The 8,541-nt window shown below is 37.9% G+C and overlaps 1 long non-coding RNA gene across 1 annotated transcript; it reads left to right on the top strand.

The window, feature by feature from the left end:
- The first annotated feature begins 5,939 nt into the window (after window positions 1-5,939).
- Window positions 5,940-7,064, top strand: LOC149822384 (uncharacterized). Its single transcript, XR_016425950.1, has 2 exons — window positions 5,940-6,033; window positions 6,455-7,064. It is a non-coding gene; the product is annotated as an uncharacterized LOC149822384 (long non-coding RNA).
- Window positions 7,065-8,541: the final 1,477 nt, after the last annotated feature.

An 8,541-nucleotide genomic window follows, 5' to 3' on the forward strand; every position in this document is an offset into this window, starting at 1 on the left:
GCCACCAACAAGATTTTAATTCGTATTTTGGAGCGAACTGTGGAAACAGGCCGTGACTGGCATGAGAAAATCCACGACGCACTATGGGCCTATCGGACCACCATTCGTACACCAACGAATGCTACCCCATCAGAACTGGTCTATGGAACAGAAGTAGTGTTGCCGCTACACGTTCAAAAGCCCGCTTTGAAATTTGCATCGCTTCTGCAATTACCCCTTGATCAATGCCAGCAGCAGCGACTGGTACAATTAGACTTACTCGACGAGAGAAGGTTAAAAGCAGCAGAGCATGCTCAATCTTATCGCCAGAGAGTAGCCAGGCAATATGCGAAGTCGGTCATCGAAAGAAGATTCAAAGTCAATGAGTTAGTGCTTCGATCCACAGCTTATCTCAAGCATCATCCTGGCGGTAAATGGTCGCCAAATTGGGAAGGCCCATATGTCGTCAAAGAAGCATTACCCTGCAACGCATATCGGCTCATCAATGCCGATGGGGTAGAATTGCCAGATCCTATTAACGCGCGACATTTGAAAAAGTTTTATACTTGAAACATTTATTCTTCTCTTGTAAATCCTTCCTGTTTCCTTCAGATAATGATCCAACCTTCTTTCCCAGTTACACTGGGGGCATTTTTAAATTTTTGTTCTGTATGCAGGCAGGATAAACAAATTTCTCATTTCATGCACTTGTGCATTCATAGGCATCAATTCATATTCATTTGCATTCAACTGCATGAACAACAATCCAGTCAGTATTGGGATTTCAACAAACAGTCCCATCACAATTCCTAACGATTCAAAATCAAAAGGTCATCACCAATACTGAACCAAAAACCCAGCGCTCGGACTGGTATTATTCCAAAATCCAATACTCAAACTGGCACATTTTCAAAATCCCAATTTTTCAGAAAACCGAGTTCCGACTCGGGTTTTATTTCAAATCATTTTCATTGGTTGATCCGGGTTCCGACTCGTGATCTCTGTATTTCATTCGAGCTTTGACTCGAATTCATTATTCTCATTTGTTTATCCAAGTTATTTCGATCATCAGAGTCTGTCAGTTGCTCAAAATTCGATGTTTTGCCCTCTAAATTCCAATTTAAATATTCAAATCAGGCAATTCTCCAATTTCGACCTCTGGGTCACCCAATTTTCAATTCTCAATTTCAAATACCAATTTCCAATTTTGACCTTCGGGTCAATCAATTTCCTACCTTCAACTTTCGGGTCAATCAATTTTTGATCTGTTGGGTCGCCCAATTTCCGAAATTTCGACCTTTCGGTTAACCAATTCCAAATTTTCGACCTTCGGGTCAATCAATTCTCAATTTCGACCGTTAGGTCATTCAATTCCCAATTTTTGACCCCAGAGTCACCCAATTTTCAATTTCAAATTCCAATTCTCAAATTTCGACCTTCGGGTCACTCAATTTCCAAATTTCGACCTTCGAGTCACATAATTTCGATCTTGTGGTCAACCAATTCTCAATTTCGACCGTCAGGTCATCCAACTTTGACCTTCGGGTCAATCAATCTCAATATCTAATTTCAATCATTTTCTCTTGCGAGAGACCCTTTTTAGGGAGAGTTCGAGGGAGCTCATTCTTTTTGCATGCTATCCAACTCGTTCACTTAGCCCCTTTTCAGGGAGAGTTTGAAGGGACTCGCGTCTTTGTGAACCGTTTGCAAAACAATTTCCAATTTCACACAAGAAACCCTTTTAAAGGGAGAGGCTTGACGGAGACTCGCTTTTCTTGTGACCCCCCAATTTCATACTAGGCCATTTTCGTCATGAAAGACCCTCTTTGCAGGGAGAGTGTGATGGACTCGTTCCTTTCATGACCCAATTTTCAGACCTCACTATTTTCGGCCCCCTTTCCATAAGAGAAGCCTAATATTAGGGAGCTTTGACGAAAGCTCAATTTCTCTTCGAAAGTTTGTTTTGCAAACACCTCCTCTTCAGGGAAGAGAGGAGTATTTCCCATTTCCCATTCAGGTAAGGGCCAAGCCTGAGTCTCTCTTTTTGGGGAAAAAGAGAGGAGAATCTTCGTCACGGATGTGTTGAACCGGACTTTAAATACTCACTTTCACCAAGGATTTCAAGAAAATTTTGTCAATTTGTCAATCAATTGTTGATCTCAGAATCTTTATTGCACAAATCTTTATTTCAGTTTACCTTCAGCATCATTTCCAAAAGAGTGAAGCTTTCGCGAAAAGAGATTCAAAACTCAAATTCTTTCTATCGGCCAGCCAAAAGGATGAAGGATAAATCCTCGATATGGCCAGCAAAGAAAATTCAATGTTTTGCAAAGCCATGGATGATCGATATTGATCGCAGTCAATGGCGCATCTTTAAAGGCTATTCTTGTAAAGACGAGGCAGTTGAAATATCCTGAGTGCTAGAAAAGAGAGCATTTACCCAAGCCTTGTCTCCTCAGAATCATCTAAGCTGCAATTAAGTATCCGCAAAAGGGATCTCTCACCTGTCGTCAAGATGAAGGCGAATTAGGCGAGTAGACCCCCGGGGCCAAAGAAGATTCGAAACATCTCCAAGATGACGGAGTTTGTGACGGATCCTTCCAGGGAAGGTCCAAAGCACTGTCAAGATGAAGGCAGATGCGATGAACCTCTCGACAATCCCTAAAAGATATTTAATTTTAGCTATCATCCAAAGATCTCTAGCCAAGAAGCCAATATCGTCAAGGAAGGATCGAAACATCTCCAAGTTGAAGGAGTTTGTGACGTACCCTTCCCAAAAGAGAGCAAGAAAGGAAAAAGAGACAGAGAGAAAGTCAGAACATCTCCAAAATGAAGGAGAATATAGCCAAAACACCAAAGAGGCCCAAAAGAGTGCAGAAAGATTATCAAGAGAGAAGCTCTCAGGATATCAAACTGCCAAATCTATCAAGAATCCTCTTTAATCTTGTGAAATTCTATTATCAATACTCTTTCATCAACTGCTTTCACAATATCAAATTCTCTTTCTTGTTCATATCAAGGAAATTGATAGCTTCCTTGAAGAAGGTCAATTGCAAGCAATTTGGATTTCAAGTCTCGATTCTACGAAGTGAACCTTGTTTGGAGGTAATACTTTGGGTAGAAAAGAAAGAATATCTTTGCAACAATGTGCAACATTTTCAAAAATTTCGAATCAACAGCAAAATTTCCAACATTTTGACAATATTTTCTAGTCATCCTGACGTGAAGCGAGAGCTTGATGTTCGTTTTCGATGCATCCTGACACCAATTTTAATCCCTCTGAAGGACTTGATTCCTTCCCTTCTTTGAGAGCATGAACTCTCAGATTGCACACTTCCCTGTGTCCCCACTGTCCCATCATAGACAGTCCTATTTCGATTCGAGGTCGAACCAACAATCATTTGTCGCAAAAGGTAATTTCAAAAGCTATTTAGTCTCAGCAATGAGACACCCAAAATCAATCCTTTTTCAAGCTTTAGGGACCCCATTTTCTTTCCTTTTGCAAAACCCCTGTCGGATTTATTGTGCAAAATCCGAAGGTTCCATCATGGTCTCTTCTTTCGAGGATTCCATCCATTTTCCACCCGATCAGGATAAGGGTATAAACCTGAGCCTCATTCAAGGAGGTATTCCATTTTCCACCCGATCAGGATAAGGGTATAAACCTGAGCCTCATTCAAAGAGGTATTCCATTTTTCCGCCCGATCAGGTTAAGGGTATAAACCTGAGCCTCATTCAAAGAGGTATTTCATTTTTCGCCCAATCAGGTTAAGGGTGCGAACCTGAGTCTCACTTCGATGAGATATTCCATTCCCCAATCAGGTCAAGGGTTGAAACCTGAGCTTTGTTCCATACGAGATATTTCTATCCCATCCAGGTTAAGGGCATAAACCTGAATTTCACTCTCACAGAGTGAGTCTTTTCTCTCCATTCTTCGCTTCATATCTACCATTTTCCTCGGGCTAATTTCCTCACACCCAGTCAGATCCTTCTAACTGGGGCATTTTTTTTTTATATAGCCCAAATTTGGTGTGTTTTCTTTGCCACTAAGCTCGGCCATAAGCCGGCTTAGTAGCAAAGAGGGGCATCTGTAAACACCCCAAATTTTCACCCATCCTCTCGACATCGCCCTCAATCGGCACGTGTCAGTTCTCCAGAAGCAATGAAGGGCAAAATAGTCATTTTCCAAGATTGAACCTTGAAGAAAGTCCTAAATCTCATTCTTGAGCCTCAAAATTTCTTTATTTAGGTTCAGAGACATCTTCAAATTGCAAAATTTCAAAATCCTCTTTCTGGACAAAAGTTAGAATTTTCAAGTCCGAGCTCAGAGTGACATTTCACTGAAACATGTCTTTGCATCGCATTGCATGAACACTTTGCATCATTTCATTACATAGCATATCAGTTTGAGATCCAGAACTCCTGATTTGCAAAATTATCCATCCAGATTTGATGTTTAAACTTTTTATTGATTTTTAAAACCCTGGGTATTCAAAACTACCAAATTTTCCCATTTTACCCCCAGGACTTTGAATTACAAAAATTTTCTCAACAAAACAATCTGGATATTTGGATATTGATTTTAAAGATTTTATCTCAAAACTGTTTTTGCAAAAGATTTTAAATCTCTTTACAAATTTTGTTTTTACATTTATCCATATTTTTGCCCTGAAAACCCAATTTTTCCAAATTCTTGAAAAAAAAAAAAAAAAAAAAAAAAAACAAATAAGGTTTTATCTCGTATCTTCAAATAAATGGAGCGGGACCCACCCGAAATCCATACCAATTTGCAAATTTTCTTTTTTTTTATTTTTCTCAATATTATTCATTTTTAGTTAGTGGGCCCACACACATGTGGCACCCCACTTGAAAATAAAAGATTTGCAAAAACAAAATAAAGCTTTATTTTCAAAAGGATTTTAAAAGTGAATTGAGGTGGCATTTCCATAAAAGCCTCTCATTTATTTCCTTTTTATTTTATTTGTTTTAATAAATTTTTTTTTTTAGAAAGAGGCAGCCTTAAAGTGGCACAACCGAACTTCCAAAAAAAAAAAAATATATAATATAATAAATTTACCTAAAACTTAGGTAAATGAAGCAAAGTTTTGAAAAAACCCAAGATGCGTTTTTTTTTAAAAAATAGCAAGTTTTAAAAATTCAGTTACAAAACTTTCAAAAGTTTTCAAAAAAAAAAAATTGTAACGGAAGGGGGAGCTGCGTTTTTTTTTGTGAGAAGAGAAAGTTTTTAAAAAGGGGGGGGCAGGGCATTCACGGGGGGTGGCCAATTGAGTTGGAGATTTTGGGTTTTGCAGAGGATTCCATTACCAGCACCACCTTCCTTCCCCACCAGGAGAAGATCAAGCCAGCCGCAGCCCATCATTTCTCTACCTCCAGCAGCAAAAACTGCATCTTCTTCAACCCATCGGTTGCTGTCCATCCTCTTCTCCAGCACCAGCCATCAAGAAGATCCATCGTTTGCTGTCCATCTTCTTCTCCAGCACCAGCCATCAAGAAGATCTATCGGCTGCTGTCATTTTCTTCAGCCCACCAACAGAAGGATACCCAACGAAAGGGGGATTCACCAAGAAGGTACCCATTTTCCTTCAGCTGAAAGAAGGAGGAAGCCAATCTGCGTTTTCTGAAGTATCGTTTTATCTATCGTGGGTTCTTCCCCTCTTGGAGGCTCATTTCCTTCATCCAGCGTGAAGGGCTTCATACCTTCAACTCTTAGCTGAAGGGTGGCGTTTCCTAGAGTGCAAGAGACTCAGCCATCTCAGCCCATCTTCAGCCGCACATCCTCCTTCAGCCGATCTTCTTTAGCCCAGCCACCTCCAGCCTATTTCAGCCCAGCTAGCAAGAAGCCCAGCCGCTCCAGCCTATTTCAGCCCATCAGCAGAGATCCCTTGGTGCAGAAAACACGGCAGGGTCATTCCCCATATTCCTTTAGCCCAGTCGAGATCATTTGGAACAAGGAATCACGAGCAGCCATCATCCTATCTGTGATTTTAGTAGCAGCAATAACATTCCAGGATACCTCCTTTCATTTGATTCACGGTAAGCAACATCAATTCCATAATCGATGTCATCTTTTTTTTTCCTTTTTCCCATGTCATTTTTTTTTTTTTTCTCTGTTTTCACGTTTTTCTCATTTCCCACTTCCCTGTTCTCCCAAAACTCAGTATTGTGTAGTATTGAATTATCAATAGTAGCAGCAATGTTTGCAATCATCTTCTGAACTTGTTATATTCCATCCATCGAATTCAAGATTCATCATGCCATTCACAAATTTGTTCTTGTGCATCAATGCATTTCTGCATTTTTTTTATTATCATGATAGTAGTCATTTTTTTTTTATTTATCCTGAAGCATCACACGATTCATTGCTGTCTGATTCTTTTGATTGTGCAATAGTTTTGAGCACCGATATACTTCCCTCTAAGTTTTTTTTGTTGTTGTTTTGTTTCTGCTGAAACAGAAGGTGTTTTGTGTGTGATATGTCATTGCTGCATTTGCTACATGTATCAATAAATGAACAGTAGTCGTTGGTTTCTGAAATTGCCAATATGGCTGTAATGAAATCAGCAAGCTGCATATGCTTGCAGAGGCAAACATACTCCATTTTCTGGACTGTATGGCAATTATACATGTAGATGCGGACACAAATGGAACGCATACTCTGTGTCTGGAGTGATTATACCCATTCAGTGTGTTGCTGGACCTATTTGATTCCTCAATGTTTACAGAGTGGTGGGCTGATATAATACACCTGCAAATTTACACAAGCAAGATAAAAACCTTGTTTAGATTAAAACCATTGCAATGCTGAAATTCAAGGTGTTGACCATAATGGCTGAAGTTAATTAGATTCCATAAAATATTACACCAAGGCTATAAAAGGTGAAGGGTGGACAGTTTGCTGAAATTGGTCTGTGGCTGGAATATCATTTGAGTAAAATTTTATTAGTCACCTGTATATCTCATAGTGGCTGTATCCAGCATTTCGTTACAGTTTTCAACTCTCATTCTTATTTAACCCCTGTTTTAGCAATGTTTATTATCATTGGGACCATAGTCATTAACCCTCCATGCATTCCCTAGTAATTTTATGTTTTATGTCATCATATCAGTTACTACCTCTCCCTTACACTTTCCACAACGCTTTCCCAATATCCTTGATATTGCTTCATCATATATCATACACATTTCGTATATCCTACATTTAGCCACTCTCTTTCCTGCAGGTACCCAGTCTTGATAATCAGCCATATTCATGAATGGATATATCCATATCCGTTCATTATCTCTGTACCATCTTTTGCACGTTTCATTATTGATATATAGGGAAGCTCCATACCCGATTTTGTTGAGAAATATGTTGTAATTTGAGAAATATGATTATGTAAAATTCCCTACAGAAACTGTATATACCTGTATTTTTTTTTTTTTTTTTACCCATTATATGGAATTTTCATTAAATATGTATATTTTCTCATCATAGGTATATACATATCTAGGTATATGTATGTCTATTGTATATCTACTTATATGTATACGTATATATGTATATACATATGTATATATATATATACATATATACATACTTATATATATATATATATACCTTCATGTGCATTGGATATCATATATATTTTTCCTTTTCTTTTACTTTTTTTTTTGTATATATATCGTCATTACCATATATCATTTAGCATAAATTCAAATATTTCTATATCTACATATATATCTTTGTTGTATATAGTATATATGTTCATTCCCTCGGTTATTTTGTACTAACTCTCATTTTGCAGGAAAATCTAGAAGATGCAGATTCCTTGGCTCCATTTCAATTTTCTTTTACTTTATGTTATGCAATGTAACAATCCAATGTAAACCTTGGAATAAGATTTACTTTTATTGCTTAGATTAGGCCGCATCTCATATAGTTTGATTTCAGTAATATCCTGATTCCATGATGCATATATCTCAAATTTTCAAAATTCACCGTGGATGAACACGAATGGCACGTGCACCAACTCTTAGAGAGTTGATGAACTCGGTGGAATCCATATTTACGGCCCTAGTCGGAATATGGACGAGACCCAGATCCATCATCTCTCTACCAGTAACATTGAGCCTACACTCTTAGGTTATCTTGAAAATGCACCTCATATTTCCATTGTTTTCAAAATATTGTGAATTAACTCAAATAAACCCTGAATATATTCATGGCCACAGTCAGAATATATGAAGGATTTACTTTGGCTTAATCCACATTTTTCCAACAAATTTTTCAGAAAGTTTTTCAAAGTGCATTCATTCATTCAAATCATCTGCATCATTCATTTTTCTCATAATTTTCTCAAAAGATTTTCACTTCATGGAATCGATTTTCTCAAGAAACTATGATGATATTCGGAGTTGGATTTTCCAAAACAAAGTTTTCCTATGATTTTTCTTGAAAATGTTATTTTCTTAAGATTCTTTTCAAAAGGAATTTTTCATCTTTCTCAAGAACCCAAGTTGATTTTCCAACATTTCAAAAGACAAGATTCTCAGGAATTC

Source organism: Nuphar pumila, chromosome 11 (genome assembly GCF_984573655.1).
Source record: "Nuphar pumila chromosome 11, dmNupPumi1.hap1.1, whole genome shotgun sequence".
Lineage (NCBI taxonomy): Eukaryota > Viridiplantae > Streptophyta > Magnoliopsida > Nymphaeales > Nymphaeaceae > Nuphar > Nuphar pumila.